We start from the raw sequence: 23,841 nt of genomic DNA on the forward strand, positions 1-23,841 counted from the left end.
AACCCTAGAGAAATCTAGTTAGTATGGCTTTAGTTAAAAGAAAAAGACTAAACTAAAATCACAAATCTCCCTCCATTCTCCCCAAATAGTAACATAACAACCATTTATTACTCTCACAGATGCATGGATTGGGGAATGAAGATATGACAAAACTGGATGTCTCATCTCTGTTACAAAATGATTGGAGTCTCAGCTGGAGACTTGAAGTCTAGATTCTAGAATCATCTAAAGTGTCATTTGTTCACATGTCTGGTGGTTCATGATGGCTTCTGGCTATTGCCTAGGGGCTCACTTTTCACTTTTTCTTTATGTGGGTGGGTTCCAAAGGTGAGAGAGAGAGAGAGAGAGAGAGAGAGAATACCATGTGGAAATCATATTGCCCCATGACCTAAACCTGAAAGTCAAGTTTCATTCCTTCTACCACATTCTAGTAATTGAAGCAATCACAAACACTAGTCAATTAAAAAAAATATTAAAGCAGAAGCCATCTCTATGGAGATCTACAAGATTCTGGAAGGGCATAAAGGACCAGATGTGTTGCTGTGATTGCTTGAGGGGAAAATACAGTCTGCCACACACAAACATACCAGCTTGTTAACCTGATTTTCCTTAGACAAGGAGAAAAAAAGAATGTTTTGTTTTTCCTTTATATATATTCATATTATCCCATCTGTACAACAAACAGGCATTACTCCTTCAATTTAACAATTTCAAAAGAAGAATTTTTTAAGAATAAAAAACACAACTGGAAATACCAAGAGCTAGCAAATATGTGGACATATTGGCTCAGTGGATAAGAAAATAGAAGACCAAGAGTAAGGTAACCTAGCTGAAAAGAAGGCAAGAAGCACAGAGAAATGTGAGTATGAAAAGAGACTAGACTAAAATTAAGTGATGGAATTAAAACAGGTGTCGGGAAGAGTAGAATCCACGTTGCAGAGCATTTTAACTGGTGACACATATGTTAGGTAGAAGAGTGCAGGAAACCATGATGGAGGAGAGGTTTGTAGTGGGAAGGTAGGGATGCAGATCCATGAATGACAGATTGGTTTCTTTACAGATGATATTCAAATAAAGTTAAAAATATAAAGTTACACATACTGGTTTCTCCATTTGAAGACAGAGCTAACCTGCAGATGAAAAGCCCTTGCCAAATACCCAGAACGATGGAGGATTTATAAATGCCAATGTATATGGATGTATTGTTATATTGTTAGCAGCAGAAGTTTATGTTATAATTTCAAGGATAACATGAAATTGACTCAGATGGGCAGGAAAGACATCAAGTAAGTTGTTCAATTCATGAAATACATATTTTGGAATCAGATGGGGAAAAAGAAAGCAAGAATGTAAAAGGATTTGTATTATTTCAACCATAAAAAGAAGGGAACACAAAAATTCCACAGACAAAGGAAAAATAAGAGAAATGGTAATGCAGTTCTCTCTTAGAATAAAGTACTCTTCCAAAAACTTGAGCTCATTAAATCCTAAGCCTTGGCTAAATGGATGGCAGGAGAATCTTTTGTCAGCCACCTGGGAACATGTGACACTATTCACTCCTTGCTGGTCTCACCATAAGAGCCTCTTCTGCCCTAAGAACCAGACAAAGTAGTGGAAATTAAAGCCAAAACCAGCTAAAGGAAAAAAATAATAAAGAAGAGAAGTCAGCTAAATTGCAGAAAGAAAAGCCATAAAGGCAATCAGTGAAGCAAAAGTCTGGTTCTTGGAGAACTCTCCAGGTGGACTGATTAGGGAAATAAGAGAAGAACCACGAACCACCAAGATTGGAAATGAAAAGCTGTCATAGACACTATGGGGAGTAAGATGGTAGCAAGGAAGCATCACAGGCAAGTTTATGCTTAAGAATTGGCAAGCTTAGATTAAATAAATTATCTTCAAGAAATAAATCACCATGCTCAGTAAAAAAAAAAAAAAAAGAAATAGATAAATGGTAGTCACAATTTTTTTAAAGAAATGGAATTTGCATTTTACAAACCTCCAGCATGAGAACTCTAGGGCCAAGTGGCTTCATTGGAAAATTCTACAATTTAATGAAAAAAATAATATCAATGCTGAAGAAGAAGAAGAAGAAGAAGAAGAAGAAGAAGAAGAAGAAGAAGAAGAAACATTTCCAAAATGATTTATGACAATATCATCCTAATATGTAAATCAAAGACATTGCAAAAGAACAAGATACAAACCAGTATCTCTCATGAACATAGATGCAAAAATCTTCAACAAAATATTGACAAATTGAAGCTAGAAATATATAGGAAGGATAATATAGCACATACATGTTGCTTTACCCTAAGAACACACAGCCTATTCAACATTTGAAAATCAGTCACTGACTGCATATTATCAAACTAAAGAATTCAAACAATATAAACATCTCAATTAATGCAACCCCCCCCACCCCAAACTGACTAAATTAAATTCTCTTCATGCTAAGTCTCTTAGAAAACTGGGATATAAAGGAATTTCCTTAAACCAATTAACAAGCATTCATTTAAAACCTACAATTAAATTTTTATTTAAAGTACAAGACGAAATATTTTCTCCTAAGACTGGACAAAACAATGGTGTCTATTCTCACCATCTTGTTTAATATCCTAATTACAGTCCAAGCCAGCAAAGTAAGGTAAGGAAGAAAAAGGTACAAATATTGTGAAATAAGTAATTAACCTATATCTATTCACAGATGATATGATCATCTATGTAGACAATTACAAAGAATATAAAACACTAATGAAATTAATAATTTGTTTTATAAGGTCAAAGAGTATAAGATCAATATACTAAAAAAAGCCAAATTTAAATTTAAAAGTGACATCTGCATTATTTACAAAAATCTTAAATATGTAGATATAAACCTTAAAAATTATGTGCAAGAGCTTTATGTTGAAAGTAAAAATAGAGTGTTGAAATACATCAGAAAAGACATAAATGGAGATATATGCTGTATTCATGCACTGACTAATATTAGGATTTCCATTCTTATCAAATTGATATATAAGTTCAATAAAATCCCAACTGAAATTCTAGGAAACTTCTTTTTGTTGAAATGACCAAGCTTATTCTAAAATTTGTCTCGGAATGTGAAAGATTAGAAAAGCCAAACAATTTTGAAAAAGAAATACAGAATTGGATGACTCATTTAACTTGGTTTCAAGATCTACTACAAAACTGCAGTAATTAACACAGTATGATATTGATAAAGAGAATAGAGATCAATTGGATCAATTTCTAAATAATTATACTGAGTGAAAGAAGCCAGAACCCCCAAAAGAGTATATATCGTACAAATTCACTGACATAAAAATTATAGAAAATGTAAACTAATTTATAACAACATAAAGAAGATCAGTGTTCTGGGTAGAAGTGAAGGAAGGTGAAAATTTGGGGGTTCACACTCTTGGTTGTGATTACATACCTCTCATTAGACCACGTACTTTGTGTGTAGTTTATTGTGCATCAAATATGTGGAAATATATATATACTATAAACTGAGAAGGTGTAGAAAAAATAGTGTCCCTCATGTGTTCATGATGGAATTAATAATTTTATCTTTAACTGGTTTATCTATTTTTCTCTCCAAAGAAGAACCTGTATGCTGGATACCAAAAAGCAAGAAACGGAGGGGAGAGGCAAGGGAAGTTAAATCAAGGATGTGTTAAGGAGCTGACCAGACAATAGAGACAGGAGCTCAGTTCCAATGTGAGCACCATGTGCAAGGGACACATGGGGAACTCCACATTTTTCCACTGGCTCCCATCCTCTTTTGGTCCAGGAATTCTCTCTAAGGTGCCAGCTCCCTTGCTCTTCCAGGTTGTGCATGCATCAGAGTAGCTGAGTGAGTGGACAGAGTCCCATGGAGGAAGGGCAGACATGCACCTGTTGGAAGGGGTTGTATGAGTATGTGCACCTGGCTGTTGCAGGTACAGTTGCAGTGAAAAGTCAGATGGAGAGTATGTGAGGAGCTTGACAAATATCCAAGAAGGTGGCACAGTCATCCTTGGCTCACGATTCCTGACTCTCTTTGAAATTAATTAAGTAATCAATTGATTTAATAATATCATGAGGCCACTGCTCACCTCCAACACTAGACCATCACCAATAACATGGCAGTTCTTGAGGTGTTCCCCATCTACCATCTATCCCACTCCAGTTCCTCAACTAGTCAAATCAACCTCTGGCCTGATTATTTGTGTTCATCATCCCCTTACTTTGAAAAAGTTCTATTACAGATTACTCTATGCCTCATTTTTGGGCTTAATGGAAATATATTTTAGATATTATGCCATGGGACTTGTTTTTCACTCAAATTACATTGCTAAGATCCAGGCATATTTTTGCATGTAATTGTAATTCATTCATTGTGCTGTTCTTTGATTTTTCATGGTGAAAACATACTGTTACTATTCTCTGTAATTGATCATGTAAGTCAGATATTGCTCCTATATAAACATTTTTGTGCATATTTCCTGGTCCTTATGTGAAATGTTTCTCTAGAAACAAGCAGTGATAATCTATTGTGGTAGGGAGTGTAAATATACAAGGCAGCGCCAAGTGCTTTTCTTGATGATTCTAACTCCAGCCAACATCACATGGAGCAGAAAACCATGTAGCCAAGCTCTGTCAACCCTGAGAACAGCATATTGTAGTGATTAAGTCACTAACTCTCTTATTAGCATCAGACAACCCAAATGCAAATAATTTTATTGCTGGGACTCTTAGGTAAAACAAATGCTGGAATCACCCGAATTATCCATTTTCTAAAACTTATATAATATTTACTAATTACATTTAAAACAGGAAAAATTCTATCTACAAAACATCTTTTTAAGATGTGGTTAATATAGTACTTAGGCAAAATTTTTTCATACACAATGTCTTTAAAAACCGAACTCAAATTTGTTGTTGTATTAGGGGCAAGATTAAAGTTTCTATTAGTTTCATGATTAAACAAGAAATAATTAAATGAAATGTACTAAGGATCTCTATTGAAGAAGAAAATCTAAAGAAGTTGAGATAAATTTAATGATGCCAACTTCAGGAAAAAGTAAAGTAAAATATAAATAATAACAGATTTACAATATTTATTTAAAATGCTCAACTAAAACAGTTATATTGTAAAGTCAACAAATTAGAACATATGTATAAAAATAGAAGAAAGGCATTCTGGCCATGCAGACACAGTACTAGCAATGAGATGAGTCAATAGTCAGAAAAACCTCTTCTATGATGGCTTACTTGCCTAGGATGATCTCAATAGAGTTCAGGAAGACAGCTGATCATATCCAGTATTCTTTCATGATTAAAAGAAGCAAACAAAACCAAATGGAAGTCATTTAGGAAACAAGAAGTTACTTACAATTATAAATCACCTCTATTTATGCAAAGAACCAACATCTAACTGAAGAATTCAGTTAATTTCTATTAAAGCAAAAAATTTCAAGAAAGAATGTCAACTGTCCTGTTTAGCACTGATCACTTTTCTGATTTTTTAGATAATCATATAAAATAAGAAAAGCAAATAAAGCACAACTTTCCAAAAAGATGAAAAGAGAATGTCAGTGTATGCAGGTACCTTCAGATTCTACAAACCTACCAAAAAAAAAAAAAAAAAAAGAATAAGCAAAACTTAAAATAATGTGAAATTCAATCAGATTATCTATTATGCAAAATAATTTGACAGAATTTTGAACTCTTTAATACTAGACATTACAATTTATGCCAGTATAACAGTGGCAATAACCACAAATGTGGAAAAGAGCCATAAATTAAAAAAAAACTCATAAATATATTTAAGCAAAAAATGCATAAGGTCTGCCTGAAGACAATTTCAAATCTTACCTGAAGGCTACATATGGTTTAAATAGATAGGCATGACATGATTTAAGACATTAAAAATATGTCTCACAAAAAAAAATGTCTCACAATGTTATATAGATGTGTATACAGGTATAATTTTTAAATTTTTAAAGTTTAATTTCCATCAAAATCTTTTTTTAGTGATGTCCATTCAGATATGACTATATAAGACATCTGTAAAATGGACTGTGAGAAAGCAACATTTTAAAAATAACAATCAACCATGTGGTGTGCCTGAAACTAATGTGCCATTGTGTGCCAACTATACTAAAAAAAAAATTCTTAAAAATAAAATAAAAATAACCATCAAGAGCTCTTGGCAGTATAGTAGTTATCAAACAGTATGTTACTGATAAAAGAAATAACGGTGGATGGAACAGAAGAAATTAGTAGAACAAAATAAAAAATATATTTTCTTACCATTTTAATACTATCAAATTGATTTTTATGTTTGTTTATGGATTTCTAACAATCTGCACTAAAACACAGGTTAACTACTTAGAAAAAATAAGTTTAGATGATTTGTTTTTTATAATACACAAAAATAAGTTTCAGCAGGAATATATATTTAATAAAACTATTAATGAGCCATAAAGACAAATGCATGAACGTAAACAACCATGAGGGTCAGGAGGAATTTGCTAATTCAAAAGCCAAAGGGAAAAAAGGTGAAAATATTTTGTTAGATTTGTTTATGCAGTTCTTAGTTTCTGAACCTCAAAAAAGACATCATAGAAAAAAAAGCATCAATATTTGCACAAAAGAATAAATCAGAGACTAAGAAAGTCAGTATTATATAAGCTATTGTGCAAACTGAAAAGTAAAATGCAAAGAATCTATTGTTAAAGACTTTAGTAAATCCTGACTCCTGGGATCTGATACCCCCTACCACACACTTGTGCACATGAGTGCATACACACATACACACACACACACACACACACACACACACACACACACACACACCATTCCAGTAAACATCTCTCTTGCTCTTGAGATTATTGACCCCAAGAGACTCTGAGAATCCCACTCCCTTCATATCCACAGTCTGTGCCTGACCAGGAAATGTGTGAAACTGTCCCCTATCCCCGCCCTTTTGTTTGGAAATTGCGTCCATTTGCTTTTAATGGTCCTATGTTAAGATCGGAGAAACTCTGAAATAAGGTTTTCAGGAGCTGTCACCATAAGTTTATTATTATTATTATTTTTGCCATGAGAAAAGCAGTATGAGTGATATGGAGATCGAACTACCTATTGAGCTTTCTATTTATCATCTATGTGTCTATCCATCTGTGTATCTATCTATCCATGTGTCATCTCTCTAGAGACAGAGGGAAGTACTCTAAAAATGGAATTATGGTTCGTTTGGATATGCTCAATAACAGAATTATAGATTGCTTTTGTTATTTTTTTTTACTCTTTTTAGTATTTTTACCTACTAAAAAAAATTCAGTAAGCAGATATTGCTATCATCATGAGAACAGGAATCAATTAATCATTTGTGTTAATGCACTTTTCTAGTAGCCTGTGGTTACCCATAATTCCTTTCACGAACAATAGTGCTAAACCTCCGAGTGCCAGGACTTTGAAATCCATCAGTCAGAGACAAGAAGTCCCTGGCATTTTCAAAAGATTTTAGAAAAATAGCATTTGTACAGTGATGGAAACCGAAGGGCCAACTATTTTATTTGCCTTTGATTTCATCAGAGCATTGATTTTCTCCAAATATTCTTACAAAGAGTGTGTTTTACTTTGTACAAATTATAACATGCTCATGCAAATGAGCATACAAATATTAGTATTTCTTTGAGAGGAGTTTGGTAAAGGAGAAAGACCACTGGACTCGGGGCCTGGGTCTCTTCACCACCCAGCGGCATAACGTGCCTGGGTGCACCATGAGCTCCTGAGCCGCTGTGTTCTTCAGCAGGAAACACAGAAGGTGGAGGTTTTCTCCAAACTCCTGTTTCAGGATGAGGCACACACGGGTTATGTTGAATTCAGAATCTTTTCGCCGGTGCAGTTATGTGAGGCAGCTGAATCAAGGAAAACATATTTTTTCCCTTTCAATTTAACCATTATGCTGGATTGTTTGCCTTCCCTATTGCTAGGGGATGGAAATGAAACTCTACAGTTAAAATGTAACTTGAAAGAATTTATGTGGTTCACTGGGTAATAATTGCAACATTTTCCATGGCCTATTAAAGAGCAATTTCTTTGGTTTTATTAGGTGTTTCAGAATATTTTGAAGGGTTTTTCCTAGTGTATCTTTTCTTCTTCTTTTTTTAAAATTTTCCTTTGAGTGGCATGATATTCCTGTATTTCAATGGAGAAAGTGGAACTAACACGATAAAATGAAAATTTCCAACGCAGTTCTTTTACTGCTTTTTTTTTTAGCCGTTGTAATTGAAGAGAAACTAACCCTCCGATATTCTTGTGATTTACTAGTTCCTTGAAACATATTTACACTTAACTTTTATCAATGCACAGAATTAAAAACAAAAAAACTGTCCGCTCCTCCCTGCTCAGGGGTTTAATTAAAACGTATCTTCTGAAATGTATCTGATAATGACGCACACAGAAGCACGAGGAACATTCCTTTTCTTCCCTCGCCTGTGTTGCCTTTATAAATCCGACTTGGCTCTCGGCCAGAGACTTTCAGAAGCATCCCATCTTTTAGAGGAATCATTTTCTCTGCGAGCTGCATGAATTCCACAATCACCATCAGGGGATGAAGGAGGCTCGGGGGCAGGCGGCGGGCGTGGGTCTGCAGACGCGCAGCCTCTGCTTCCCAGGACCAGCCAGTGGGTGGGGGTATAAGACAACATTTGCACCGTCAGCGAGCTGGGCAGCTGCCTGTGTGCGAATCAAATCTTCCTTAACAATTGCCACCGATAAAAATCAGCTTTTCCTCTTAATTACTGCTAAGTGAATACCTTCTGATCTAGCAGTCAGATGGTAAGGCTGATTATTGAGCCGGCGACTAACACTTCTGGAGAGCCAGAAATTCCCCGAGCGCTGCACGGAATATTTGCACGCGCGCGCGCGCACACACACACACACACACACACGGGAGATCCCACCTAAGCATTGCAGCGACACTGTGGCACGGACACCCACAATTTTAATGATGTGGGCACGGCAGCTCAGCACCCCCCAGCAACCCCCTTTGCTACTCTTGTAACTCTCAAAGCGGTCTTGACCCCGGGGTAGGTGGGGGGGCGGGGAGGCAGGGGAGGTGAAAACACACACTTACCCAATTAATCCCGGTCCCTGTACTGCCAAGCAGGATGCGAGTCCTCGGATCTCACCCTCACGCGCGAGGGGCCAGCATTTACCAGCGGGAAAGTTCCAGGCGTTTAAGTGCTGTGGCTAAGTGCAATCAGCGGGGCTGCAAAGTGGGCCAAGGTCACGGACGGGAAGAGGGAGTCCTGCAGGAGAGGCCCGGCTGAACTCAGCCAAGGGATGCGGATGCTCCCCACATTGGAAACATGCAAAAAATATAAAGGTGAGTTGATGTGTAAGAGACATTCAAATGACTGGGGGAAAAAAAATACCCCCATAGGAGTATTTTCTGTGTATTTTTATTTTTTATTCTTTTGCATATTTCGGAAGTGAACCTGCTTTATCACTGCATGTCCACTCTTGAGAAATACTGCCTAGCTTCCATTTGGAGATTGACACTGCTAGACTACCACCAGCCTCTTTCCCTGTGTTAATCAAATGACCACACATACAGGATTGTAAGTAATGCACACCCACATAGAGTGTGCAGGTGCCCTAGATCTGCTTGCACCTTAACATCAAGGGTAAGCTGTCAACAGTGCTCCGCGGGCCCGGGGAAATACTCCTCGGTGGTGGGCTTCCCTGTGCCAGTTGATTTTTTTTTTAAATTTATGATAGTCACAGAGAGAGAGAGAGAGGCAGAGACATAGGCAGAGGGAGAAGCAGGCCCCATGCACCCGCAGCCCGATGTGGGATTCGATCCCGGGTCTCCAGGATCACGCCCTGGGCCAAAGGCAGGCGCCAAACCGCTGCGCCACCCAGGGATCCCCCTGTGCCAGTTGAAAAGAAAGAACCCAGGTCAAAACCACGGATTCAGTAGCCTCCCACAGACTTGCATGCTGGAGAGAATTAAAAGAAAAACCTGCATTCCATATATACGTAACACAGCAGCTGGGGGTGGGGGGGTAAGCTCACTGATGTGAGAGTCTTAGTAGGATGTTTTTGAAAATCAGCTCTGTTGAGGTATATTTGACATAGAATTGACTGTGCATATCTACAGTGTTCAATTTTATAAGCTTTGATCTATAAATTCTTCCCCAGGAAACCATCACCACAGTGGAGATAATGCACGCATCATTCACTCCCAAATTTTGTCATAACCCGCCCCCCACTCCCAGTCTCTTCCGGAGCCGACTGCTCATCTACTTTCTCTTGCTGGAAATGAAGTTCACATTTTACCGAAATATGAATCATACCCTATGTACTTTTTTCTGACTCCTCCCACTCAGGATGCTTCTCGTGATACGCATCCGTGTGGAAGCCTATATAAATGATTCATTTATTTTCTTGCTGAGTGATATTCCATCATAGGGATGTACCACAGTTTATCCATCACCTCTTGGTAAACATTTGGGTTATTTTAGTTGTCGGCTAATACTAATGAGGCTGTTTAAACATACCTTGGGGGTATTTTGTGGACATATACCTTCATTTCTGCAGGGTAAATATCTAGGAGCAGGGTGGCTAGAGCAGATGGGAGGAGTAGATTTAATTTTTGAAGAAACCCAGACTGTTTTCCAAAATTATCATGACATTTTACATTCCTACTCACATAGTCTATGAACGTCTCTGTCCATGAACGTCTACTTCCTCCAAATCTTCTCTAACACGTTGTAAATTTATAAGGTTAGTCTTTTTCTTTTCATGTCTCTCTCTTTCTTTTTCTTTCTTTCTTTCTTTCTTTCTTTCTTTCTTTCTTTCTTTCTTTCTTTCTTTCTTTCTTTCTTTCTTCTTTCTTTCTTTCTTTCTTTCTTTCTTTCTCTCTCTCTCTTTTCTTTCTTTCTTTCTTTCTTTCTTTCTTTCTTTCTTTCTTTCTTTCTTTCTTTCTTTCTTTCTTTCACATGTTAATCATTCTATCAGGGATAGGGTATTATCTCACCATGGTTTCATTTTGCATTTCCCTGATGATAAATGGTGTTGAGTATTTTTAGTGTGCTTATTTGCCATCTGTATGTTTTCTTTGGTGATGTGTTTGCTCACATCATTTGCTCATTTTTATTTCATTATTTTTTTCCATTTGCTCATTTTAAAACTTGTCTTTTTGTTTTCTTATTATTTATTGCATTTCTGGGTTTATATATTGGTTAAAATTCTTATTGATATGGTATTGGCAAGCATTTTACTCAGCCTATCATTGTGTTTTCATTCTCTTTAAAAGTATATTTTGAAGAAGTTTTCAATTTTTATGAAGTATGATTTGCTGTTTTATTTTTTATTTTTTTTTAAATTTTTATTTATTTATGATAGTCACAGAGAGAGAGAGAGAGAGGCAGAGACACAGGCAGAGGGAGAAGCAGGCTCCATGCATCGGGAGCCCAACGTGGGATTCGATCCCGGGTCTCCAGGATCGCGCGCTGGGCCAAAGGCAGGCGCCAAACCGCTGCGCCACCCAGGGATCCCGATTTGCTGTTTTAAAGTTCAAGTTAAAGTTTTTCTGCTTTATAGACTGGGATTCTAGTGTCATATCTAAAACATCTTTTTCTAAATGAAAGTCACAAGATCTTACATTGCTTTTTTTATTATTACAAAAATGCTGCAATAAGTATTCTTATACTTATGGCCTTGTGAGCATATATCTCTAGTCTATAATATATATATATTCGATAATCTCTCCAGATCTATTGAGGTATAATTGATATATATAATATTGCATGAGCCTATGGTGTATGACCTGTTGATTTGCTACACTTACATACTGCAATAGGATTACCAACATAGTGTCTGCTAACACATCTCTCAGATCATTTCCTCTTTGAGGTAAGAACCTCTAGGATCTAGTCTCCCAGCCACTTTCAACTCTATAGTACAGTGTTATTGTCTATAATTCTGATGCTGTTCATTAGATCCTCAAAAGGTATTCATCCTGTAACAGAAGTCTGTATACTTTGACCAACATCTCCCCATTTCTCCCACCTCCCAGCCCCTGGCAACCGCCATTCCGCTCTGTTTCTAGGAGTTTGGCCTGTTTGGATTCCACAGGTGAGAACACACAGTGCACATCTTTCTCTGTCTGATGTAGAATGTGTATTTAGAATAGGCTGCATACTTAGGTGTGAGCATTTTCACATTTGCTGGATATTGCCCAGGTGTTTTCCAAAGTGGCTGGGTCCATATGGCCTCCCCACAGCAATGCATATTTCCGTAACCCCATCCCACATATGCCCTCATCAGACTCCTTAATTTTTCACCAATGCCATCTCCTAGTAGTGCCAATTTACAGTTCCTTTTTTAAGGTAGAGCTGAGCACGTTTCTATGTTTGTTGAAGACTCAAGTTTATTCTTTTATGAATGACCTGCTCTTGTGTGCAGGAAGGGGCTGGAGCAAACCTAGATTCCGGTGTGTCCTAGGGGATGATGGCAGAGGCAAGTTATCGTTCATCTCTTCTTTGGGAAACATATATGAACATATTGCACTTGTTTCTTCTCTTTTGTTTTTGTTTTTGTTTTTCTGATTGCTTAAACCCATGAGACATGGAGCCAGGGTCTCCAGAGCATGTGGGGAGAGGCTGATGAACAGGAGAGCACACAGTTCTCCGTGAGAACAGCACGTCCAGCTTTCTGAAAGCAGCCAGATTGTCAGCTGGTCCCAGCTACCTTAGTTGTGTGTCCCTTGAGGAAGCCTGGCTGCCTTGGTGCTGCCTTCCCTCCTTCTGCTCCACTCTGAGTGGGTGTTTCTAGTCCTTTCCCAATGAGACATCACATCCTGTTTCTGATGCATGCTCATATCCATCATATGACGATAAAAACATACCTCTGCCTATTTCTCTAGTGTATCAATTTTAAAATTTTTCTTATTACTCTGTCTGGATTTCAGCATATTCTGGAAGCTATTTTCTTGGTTTGCTTCTTGTGCTGTTTGTTCTTTGTTTGAATAACTCTTCCAAGTCTTTGGTATGCTTCTAATGTTTCTAGCTATTTGAACTTGAAGAAGTTACATAATATGCTATAGCTCAATATCCTCATTGGAAAATTTATGATGATAATAGTATCTACCTAATAGATATCTTGACAATTAAGTGGGTTAATATATATATGCAGCAATGAGAGCAAGGACAGACAAATAATAAGCACTATATAAATGTTTGTTATCCTTATTATTAATGGATAATGGAAATGTCTTTTGTAACAAAGACGTTTTAATGTTAATGTAGTCAAAATGAACAATGACTTGAGAGGATAATGTTGGTCTTTTAAGATCTCCTTAAGAAGTCTCACCCTACACTGATGTTGAATGAATATTTTTTTGTGTGTCATCTTCTGAAAGTTGATACCTTTGCATTTTAATCATATCTTTAATCCACCCGGGACTTACTTTTTGATGTAATCGGAGTATTAATTTTATATTTTTTCACATATGAAAAGTTGTTTTCAAAAAAATATTCTGCTAGTCTCATTCATTTTTATTTCATCTTTCACACAAAATATTCACATATACATGGACTGTTGAGCATCTATACTTGGTTACATGCTCTATTTCTGTGTCCATGCATACATGCGTGCTCTTGAAGACTAAAAATTTACCCTTTAATTCTGATTAGGTGGGAATGCTTCTTCACTTCTCCTGGCTGATTTTCTTGTTTCATTTTTATATGGGACTGTAATGATCAACTTGTTGATTTCCATATAATTTTATTGAATTGCATAAAATGTGTACATTAAAAATCTATTGCATTTGTTGACTAATTAGGGAAGAATTAACAGTTTTTCTTCCTATACATGAACATGACAGGGTTCTCATTTTATTTGGGCCTTTTTTATGTCTTTTATTAACATGCTTTGTTGGCCATTTTCCTAGGTAGCTCAGTGGTTTTTATTTCTACTATAAACGAGATCTTACTTTATTTCTATTAAATTTCACAATCATTATTATTCAGCAATACTATTAATATTTAAATAGAATGCATTATATAATAGAATATCATATATGTTGTATATACCATAATGTATGTTGTGTATACACTCATATATGTGTATGTTTTATACATAGTCTTACATGTAGACAGTTGTGTTTCTTTCTTTATATTTCTCATAAATTATTTCCTGACTTTCTGCTTGGCTAGGACCAACACAAAGCAAAACAGGATGAGTTATAACTGGCATCCTTGCATTTTTCCTGACATCAAGGGGAAAGCATTTGACGTTTTGTCACTAAGGATGGGCTTATACTATAGTATTATAAAAGAAATATCTGATAAGTTAAGGAAAATCCTTTCTATTCCAAATTTGAGTCATCATATAATTTTTGATGAGGACTGAGAGTTGGCTGAAATTTATGAAATCATTTTTCTGAGTCAGTTGAGACATATTTTCTTATCTTCATTCAGTAAATTCCACTAATTCTTGTCTATGTATATGGCATGATTTAATAGCAATGTGTGTTTTCCATACCCCAAGGAATTTGCTTTGCTACTATTTCACTTACAATCCTTTCATCTATCATGACAAGTGAGGTTGTTCTAGAATTTTTTTCTTTTCAATATTTCCCCAGTATACACTAGATTATATTAACCTTATGAATGAGTTATGGAACCCTGCTTCATATTTTGCTCTCTGAGAGAGTATATAGCACAGAGATAATATATTCTCTGATATTTTGTAATCCCATTTGTAAAACAGTCAGTATCTCTTTTCTGTTGTGAAAAGGAAGAGAAGAGCTTACTCATAATTTGATTTATTAATGGTTCCAGGTCTACTCAGGTATTCTGAGCTTTCTTGACTTAATTTTCATAATCGATATTTTTACAGGAATTGTATATTTATCTAAGTTTTCAAATTTGTCAGCATAACATATCTTATGATGCCATAATTTTTATATATTGTTTCTATTATTTGATATGTCATAAGTTTCAGATCTAATATTGGTTTATTTTTGCCTTCCCTATTTTCTTGATATATTTTGGCAGCTATTATTTACTTAATTTCTTTTAAAAACCAGAACTGAGTTTTATTGATTCTTTGATCTGCTTCAATTTTTCTTCTTTAGTTATCTATGTCTTAATATATGAATTGGGTTTATTATTTTTTTTCTGGATGATATAGTTGCTTTCAGACTATAATTCTAAGTATTGACCCTTTACAGATGAGCTCTTTTTTTTATTTGGACACATTCCATCTTCCCTTGTGCAAAGAGTCCTGCTGTTCCACTGACTCATGTCTGGGTGTGGATTTCACCTCATCTACCCTGTGACATACTGTGCTTATTGTCCATCAAGAGTTTTGCAAAAATGTTTCTTTTTGACTTTTTAAATGTGTTTTTCTGTTGTTTCCTTCGTTTTAGATCTGAGTTGCACCTTTTCATGTGATTTTCTCTCGTTTTCCTGCTGCCTCATCCCTGTTACCTGCTGTGATCTCTTCACCCTGCACTGGTGATTTCCTTAATTCTGTATTCCCCTTTACTAATTATCTCTTCCTTAAGCAAAATATTGGTTATTGACTCACCTATGATATTATCCATCGTCTGGGTTGCTTATTCCAAATATTACATTATTTTTACAGTCTTAATATATTTTATTTTGTTGATATTTTGTTTCTTTTATTTGATTTCTTAAATTTTTAATTGTTTAAAGCCTCTGCCTCATTATTCTGTTCTTTCAAGTGCTTGTGATTCTAAATTGGGAGAGAGTTGCATGTATGCGTGTGTGTGTGTGTGTGTGTGTTGTGTGTTGTGTGTTTAGGCCCAAGGGGAGACCAGGAAGGAATAATTAGATATTTCGGTTTTATAGTAATGTATAATGTGTGAATATCAAAACTCCATAACCATAGCTCCATTTAAGTATTTAAATTAACTTTATAAATATCATTGTTGTTTATTAATCTAGCAATTGTTTGTCATTTTAAAATTAACATTTAATTGATCAATATGTATTAAACTGACTGATAAGATTCCCTTTACAACAATAAAGGCCATTCAATTACTTATTTGAGTAAATTATCTTACTCAAAACTACTGTATTAGATTATGTTTTTGTGTACTCAGGCTCTTCCCAGGGCAAACATACAACCCCAAGAGTAAAATACTCCAAAACAATAAGATCTTGCAAATCTTAAAAATTAAACTCATGAATTCATAAACTGAGTTCTTAAAAGTATTTTAATACTGTCTAAAAACTGACTACAAATATATTAAGATCTTTAAAAGATGCATGCTGGATGCTCTTAAACAAGAATCTCTAAAGAGAAAACCCAGAGTGATGCTGGATGGTAGTCCCTTGGGCTCCGTAGTGCTGCCTCCCCAGGCAGGGGACACCAGTGCTGCAGACATCCCAGCATGCACTATCCTCGCTTAGTGCACCTGGAGACCCTGGCTCTTCAGGACCCCAAGCGATGACACGGCGAGTCCCATGATGCATTTCTGCTGCACACGAAAGTATGACAAATGTTTCCAGGAAGAGGCCTTCTGCGACTGGCTTGGAAGCCCAACTCGCTATGTTCCACATGTACACCATGTTTAATTGAAACAACATCTGACAGATGAACTATAATTTTTCAGACTTTGGTAGACATTTTGTAGACCTTTCCTTGAAAACAAATCAAGTGAGCCTGACACTTCAAGGAAAATGACTGACAGTCTTTGTTGCTACGGATAAAATTTGAGTTTTTAAGCATGAGCTTGACAGCTTCTCAATACTTAGATTTTTTCTGATGAGATTGGGATATTATTAATAAAGACAAAGTTTTGATATTTTGAAATGAACTGTGTTAATCAGAAGATCTACAAAATTCAGTGAACCAGTGCTTTCCAAATGACCAATGAGGGCTGTGACAGCATCACGGATAGATTCTCCATTCAAGATACAAGATAGACTAGAGGATTTCAATGTAAAAGAACATAAAAAGACCATTATTTTGTTTGTTTGTTTGTTTTGACCCTATATTGCAAGAAACTAACTACTACTTGCTTGGTTTCAGTAGTATCCTGGAAGAATGTCCACAATTACACATTTAAGTATTTCTCTTTTTTTTCCCCACCACTTATTTCTGTGAGGCCAAGAATTTCCTCATACATTCAAACTCAAACAGCTCATCACAAGGGATTAAATCAAGAAGCAGATATGAGGACCCAGTTATCTAATAAGAAGTTTGGCATTCAATAGATTTGCAAAAATTTTAAAGCAATGCAACTCTTCTCCCTGCCTTTTTTAAAAATAAAATTATTATTATTTTTAAAAAGTATTTATTTATTTTAGAGAGAAAGAGAGAGATTATGGAAAGAGGAGCAGAGAGAAGGAGAGAGAAACTTTAGCAGACTCAGTGCTAAGTGGGGAGCCCCATGTGGTGCTCAGTCCCATGACCCTGAGATCATGACCTGAGCCAAAACCAAGAGTCAGGCACTTAACTGACTGTGCCACCAGGTACCCCATTAAATTATTAATTTATTTTACAAAAATACATTATGTACATAAACATGCATTGTGCTGATTAAATAAATTAATAGAATTAAGCATATCAGTTTTAATTTCCAATATAGCAAATATAAATATAAATAATTCACATAAATAACTCCTTTATTTTCAGTAAGTTTTAAGAGTGTAGGATTCTGAAACTAAATTATTTGAGATTTGCAGTCTTAATTTGTGCAAAATCTGACACCCATTGATGCCTCTAAGACTTTTGACTCCTCTCATTTGTTACTTTGCATGTGACCTATTTTTTTTTCTGGATTTCTTGGTATTTTCTCTCTAGTTCTGAGATTCCAGGATGCTGTGATGGTCTGCTTTGGTGTGTGTCTGCTCCCTCACTGTGCTCGGCCTTTTATATCCTCTGATCTGGTGAATCCTTAGGACATTTCTTCTTTCGTTTTTTGATACTTTTTCTTTTATAATTTAAAATTTGTTAGTTAACATACAGTGCAATATTGGCTTCTGGAGTGGAATTCAGCAACTCATCACTTACATACACACCCAGTGCTTCTTTCCACGTTGGTAGTTTTTTTTTCCAAATACCCTCTTTGTTTTATTTTAGACTGTTTGGCCTCATTTCATGATGTTCTTACCTGTTTTTTGTGTCCTATTTCATTCTTTCCATTTCACTTTTCTACAGCTTTCCTTGATTTTTTTTAATGCTCTGTATTTTAAATTTTGCCTTTAATATCTTTAAATTTCATGAATTATATCTTTTCTTAAGACTGGCACTTTTTGTTTTGTGGACACAGTATTTTTCTTATCATTGTTGGATATTAATTACATTTTGTTCTTGAGTGGCCTCAGTATTTTTACATTGCTGTGGCTTTCTTCCCATTCTGTTTTTGTCTCATTTTGGTCTCTCTCATGTGAGAGGTTTCCCTCAAATACCTGGTGGTGTTTAGGTGTCTACAGACTGATTGCATGATTTATTCTCTCTCTTTCATGAAACTCAATTAAACTACAGGAAAGAATACAAATGTGTAAGTCCCATAAGAACCAAGGAAATCAGACACTGCTGGACATGAACCAGTGACACGTCTGTGAGTATTGCACAGGATCGTATGATGAACAGTAGTGGGGGGGAGGGGCACGGAAGAAAGAGAGGACATTCTGAAGTCTTCAGACTGCATGCCTGCCTCCTCCACCCATCAACTGATCTCACCCTACTCTTCCAGGTCCTATGGGCTTATTCCAGAGAGCAATTAAATGCCTGAACTCCAGGCTTGTCAGTGATTAACCCAGTGGATGGTGAGGATAAAGTATGGATAAGAAAAGGGGAAATAAGCAAAAATGTACCAGGCTCCTAAAATGCAGGTATGACTTTCCAGGCAGGATTTTGGAGAATGTGTCTTAGAAAAACACAAATCAATGAATCAACCAATCAATAGGTCAATAATCCCAGGGGAAATCCCTCTGTATTCCTTTGTATTTCTGTGTATATCAGTGCTTGTATTAACTGCTTCCCCCTTGCACCCCACTTTTATCTTATGCTAGTTAAATACTTGTTATATATCTCAAAGGGAAATTAAGAAAAACAAGATTGGAAAATCTTTGGAGATGGAAATGGAGTACTTAGCACATGTATCTCCGTTTTGGAAAGGGGGTGAGTATGTCTTCAATTGTATATATAAGAGTTATGTGTTCTTATTGTTTTATTTGGACATTAGATAGGAACAGAGTGGGTATATGGACACTTATGTGACAAAATGGCAAATTATACATGAACACCAGTTTTCAGTTAAGCATCATCCCTGCCCCTTCTGAGGGCTCTTCTGCAGTACAGGGACAGTGTTTGTCAGCATGTCATTGAAGTGAGAAGCACCACCCTGAGGTTTGCCAGGTCATGGAGAAGGTAATGGCTGTGTTCTCTGCTGGCAGTGGCAGCTGGATGAGTGGGCCAATGCGTGTTCATGGTGGCTCTCCAGAGCATTTTCAGCATCAGTGTCATTGCTCAGAGACAGAGCTTCCCAGAGACTCTTTACAACCACAACAGTTTCCATCATTCTCGTGCAGAGCAGTCTTTGGGGCTTCAGGCTAAAAGCCTAAGTGCCAAGGTGGACTTCCTGAACTTTACTGCCCAACTCCCCCAAAGGGAATTCCTATATGGAACAACATTAAGAGGAAAGGTCTTTTATTTCACTGTTTGTGCCCTAGCCAACAGGACCCCAACCCATTTTGTCTTCATGTGCCATGCTTCTGTTCCTTCCACTGTCAGAGCTCAGGCTTAGCAGACATGGGCACTCATCTCTGCAGGGCTTCCTAGTGTTGGTCTCCTGCCTCTACAGACCTCTTGACTTGCGATCAGTGGTGTGGCTTTCCAGGGTCATGACCCCGTAGGTCAAGCCCTGGCAGGGTCAGCAGTAGGGAGAGCATCTGAGAGACAAAGACATTGCATTTCATTAAATAGGACTCTGCAAGGGGCTCCTGGGTGGCTCAGTTGGTCAGGCATCTGCCTTTAGTTCAGGTCGAGATCTCAGGGTCCTGGGATCCAGCCAGTGTTGGGCTCCCTGCTCAGCAGGGAGTCTGCTTCTCCCTCTCCCTCTGATCCTTCTCACCCCCGCTTGTGTGCTCTTTCTCAAATAAATAAATAAAATCTTTAAAAAAAGAAAAAAAATAGGATTCTGCACAATCTAAGTATCTAGTCTCAGATGTTATGCTGAGGAAGCAGAGATTGGGGTATGGGGCCTGGTAGAGAACTGGCCTGGCCTGGCCTGCTATGTGGCTTCAAATATTTAACATCAGTCACAACTGTGTCATCCTGTAATCATATTTAACACTGCTAGGCTGGCTGTAATTCTAATGATATAAAGAGATAGAATCTTGTTGGAAAGAAGTAATTGTCATTCCTTTGGACATGATTCTAGTCATTCAATCCTTTCCTAGAGTTCATGGTTTAACATTTGTGTTTTTGCTTTATTTCTCTCCAGAAAACTCACACACCCACACAGCTCTGCAAGCATGCACACAGACATGTCTTTGCTGAAACAGTTGGAACAAGTCTGAAAATGTTCAGAAAGTAATGACACTTTGTCATTTTGTCAAAATGTCAGCGGGTTTCACCCAAGCATAGGTGTGCCATATAACCAAAATGGCATTGTCCCGTCTTGGGTAATTAGCCAATATCCACCATCTATCTGATATCCCAATCTTGTTAAATTTTTCCACTTGCCCACATGTTCCAGTTGTGACAAGTTTTTTGTTTGTTTGGTTGGTTGGTTTTGCTTTGTTTTAAACTAGAATTACATGGTTGTTATCTCTCTCTCTCTCTCTCAACTAAGCAACTTTCGTTTTGTCCTTCATGACCTTGATCATCTGGGTCAGTTGTCTCTTGATAACACATTTTGGGTTTGTGTGGTTATTTCTTTATGGATTTGTGAACCTTGTTTTTCTATCCTTCTATACCATGCAAACCAGATTTCGGGTCTAGAGTTTGATCTGGTTCCAATTAAACCAGCATTGGCAAACATGGGTTATTAGTATTGATGTAAGGCCCAAACTCTTCTATTATGGAGAAAAAAAAAACAGTTACACGGTTCACCATTTTTTAAAAGATTTTTATTTATTTATTCATGAGAGACACAGAGAGAGAGAGGCAGAGACACAGGCAGAGGGAGAAGCAGGCTCCATGCAGGGAGCCCTATGATCCCGGGACCCCAGAACCACACCTGGGCTGAAGGCGGCGCTTAACCATTGAGCCACCCAGGCTGCCTGACGGTTCACTATTTTGGATCTCATCATTTACTTAAAGAAATATGCTATTCAATGAAGAAAAGCAAATTTATTCTAGTTCTTAACTCTGAAGAAAAAGGTCTCACTGCCTAGTTGACACAGAATAACAAAGATCATGTAGTCTGTAGCAATATGTAAAAATTGCAACTGTGTTCTATATAAATAAGGCAGTTTCATATTCATATACTGACCAACCATTTATGAGAAAAATATACTTCTCCTCTACAATTCTCTAAAGACTTTGCAAGAGGAGATAAAATAGTCTAATAATTTATTTAGCATGTGAATCCCTTTTCAATATGACATAAAGGAAATTAATCATAGATTTTGTCTTTTTTGCCCTCCCACACCGATTTCAGTATAGTTTTATAAGCGAAGTAAGAGGTGAATCTCTTTACATTCAAAAGCTTAATATCATTTCATTAATGAACATATGGCGAAGTGATTTTGGTAAAGATATGCTTGCCCAGTCATGCTAATCAATGTGAGAGCCAAAATGATGCTGCCTGGATTGGCTAGGACAGCGTTTGTGCCTTCAGGTTGAAGTCAATGTTTAACTGAGCCTTAGGGCCAATATGCATAGTCTTAGTACCATGACAGATGACTCTGGGTCTGTGCTGAGGCCTTTCTTTTCCTGGTTATGGAGCTCATCTGCTTTGGCACATGAAGGTCATCGAACATGATCTGAAACCCCTGGGAAGCCCTAAGAAACCCTGGCTTCCATCATGCCCAGGCTGTGGAAGAAGACTTTTGGGTCTGTAGAGGTCAAGGTCCAGGGCTGTAGGCAGTGTCAGTATGAAGCCCAGGGCTGACAGCGGGTGGGACCCAGGTGCATCTCCCATGGTCTCCTGCCCAGATCTGCAGCTTTCCCTGGAAATGCAGGCAAACTCTTGGCCTTGCTTGAGGTTCTCTCTGATGCTACTCGCTGGAGTTGCTGCCGGCCCTCCTAACAGGGCCTGCCCATCACACCAGGAAAGAAGCCGCCTCTTGCATCGGCAACTTTCAGAAATGTCTTTTTCCCTCAGAGGAAAGTGGTTTTGAACTCTGCGGTCAGCACAGGGTCCCTCCAATACATGCCAGAAAGAACTTTCTACTCTGTCTATTTTGTTGTTGATCCTGACCTTCACGTGCTCTCTCTGTGGGCCAGGTGTCTCTTATGCCAGGGGCCCTATTTCTTCTCTAGTCCTCCTCCTGGTAGATAATAGACACTAGTTGTATGCCAGTTGAATAAACATGCACATCAACAAATCAATAGTTTGAGCTCTGATTCTTTAATGTCAAAATTTTATGATGAGGCGAACTCAGTTTTGCCCATACCAGCCTCTTCCCCTCCTGGAAACACATAGCCTAGAGTTTTTATGGATCTGATCATTGAAATTCACTGTTATCATATTTTACTATGTCATTAAGTATTAGCACATTTACTCAATTTTCCCTCCTTGTTTTCCAGTTCTGTGTAGAGTTAACATATTAAGAGCAGGGCATTCTCAGAAGGAAGATGAGGAGCCGGAATCTGTGTCTTCTAAGCCCAAGGAATGTCAACTTTGGGCCAACATCATTCTCCTTCACTGCAGCCATTTCTTTATACTTCTCTCATGACCTCCTTTTGATATTCTTAATTAATTCTAGAATCACTAAAATCAACTCAACTTTTAATTTTCTTACTCACTAATGCTTTTTATCTAAACCTGCATCAAGTGATAAAATCAGAAAAGCTTGAAAAGCAAGAAGAAACAAACTCTGATTTTTTTATATGCACTCTACTTAGCCAAACTAATTGCCCAGTTAGACTTAACCGTGTTACTATATGGGCCAAGTTCTAGAATGTGCCAATGTTTCAGGCTGAGGACGTTCTGCTGATGTGCACAGTTCATAATGGCCCTGGTGGTTTGCTTTGTGACCCAGACCAAGTCAAAGGTCAGGTATATGGGCTGGGACATGTCACCTCCAAGAGGGTTGCACTTTGGTGAAGTTGACTGTAAAAGCACTGTCTCGATTCTAGGGAAGGAGAGCAAGGAGGATGTGGTAAGGCTGCAGCCACCTTTGGGGTGTGCCTGAAGCTCTCTGCCCAGCTCTGCACTCTGATAAAAGGTGGTGGCCAGACAGAGTCATGCATCCACTTCAGGTGCAGATACTGGGGGAGCCCCAGGGGCAGTGCGTCTGATGGTCAGAGTGAAAAATCCTTGGTGAACGTCGGAGAAATGATCAATGCAGCACAGAGGCCTCCATCCAGGAACCATACATAGCTACTGTTTTTGACTTCTGAGGGAGAGGTCCCTCTTGGTGGCAGCAAGGGTAGTATTTATTTATTTATTTATTTATTTATTTATTTATTTATTTATCTATTTGATAGAGACAGAGAGAGAGCAAGAGAGAGCAAGTGCATGTGCAAGCCGGAGTGAGGGATGGGTAAAGGGAGAGGGAGAAAATCTCAGGCAGACTCCATGCTCAGTGCAGAGCCCGACCTGGGCTCTATCTCATGACCCTGAAATCATGACCTGAGCGGAAATCAAGTGTGGATTGCTTAACTGCCTGCACCACTCAGGTGCCCCAC

At 37.5% G+C, this 23,841-nt stretch overlaps 1 long non-coding RNA gene across 2 annotated transcripts in view; it reads right to left on the bottom strand.

The window, feature by feature from the left end:
* Positions 1 to 9,259, bottom strand: part of LOC112662816 (uncharacterized) — a 79,235-nt gene extending 69,976 nt beyond the window's left edge. For both annotated transcript variants that reach the window (XR_003138858.3, XR_007408258.1), the window contains exon 1: positions 9,128 to 9,259. This is a non-coding gene — a long non-coding RNA (uncharacterized LOC112662816). The remainder of the gene's footprint in view (positions 1 to 9,127) is intronic.
* Between the last annotated feature and the right edge of the window lie 14,582 nt (positions 9,260 to 23,841).

Source organism: Canis lupus, chromosome 34 (genome assembly GCF_003254725.2).
Source record: "Canis lupus dingo isolate Sandy chromosome 34, ASM325472v2, whole genome shotgun sequence".
In the NCBI taxonomy this organism is placed as follows: Eukaryota; Metazoa; Chordata; class Mammalia; order Carnivora; family Canidae; genus Canis; species Canis lupus.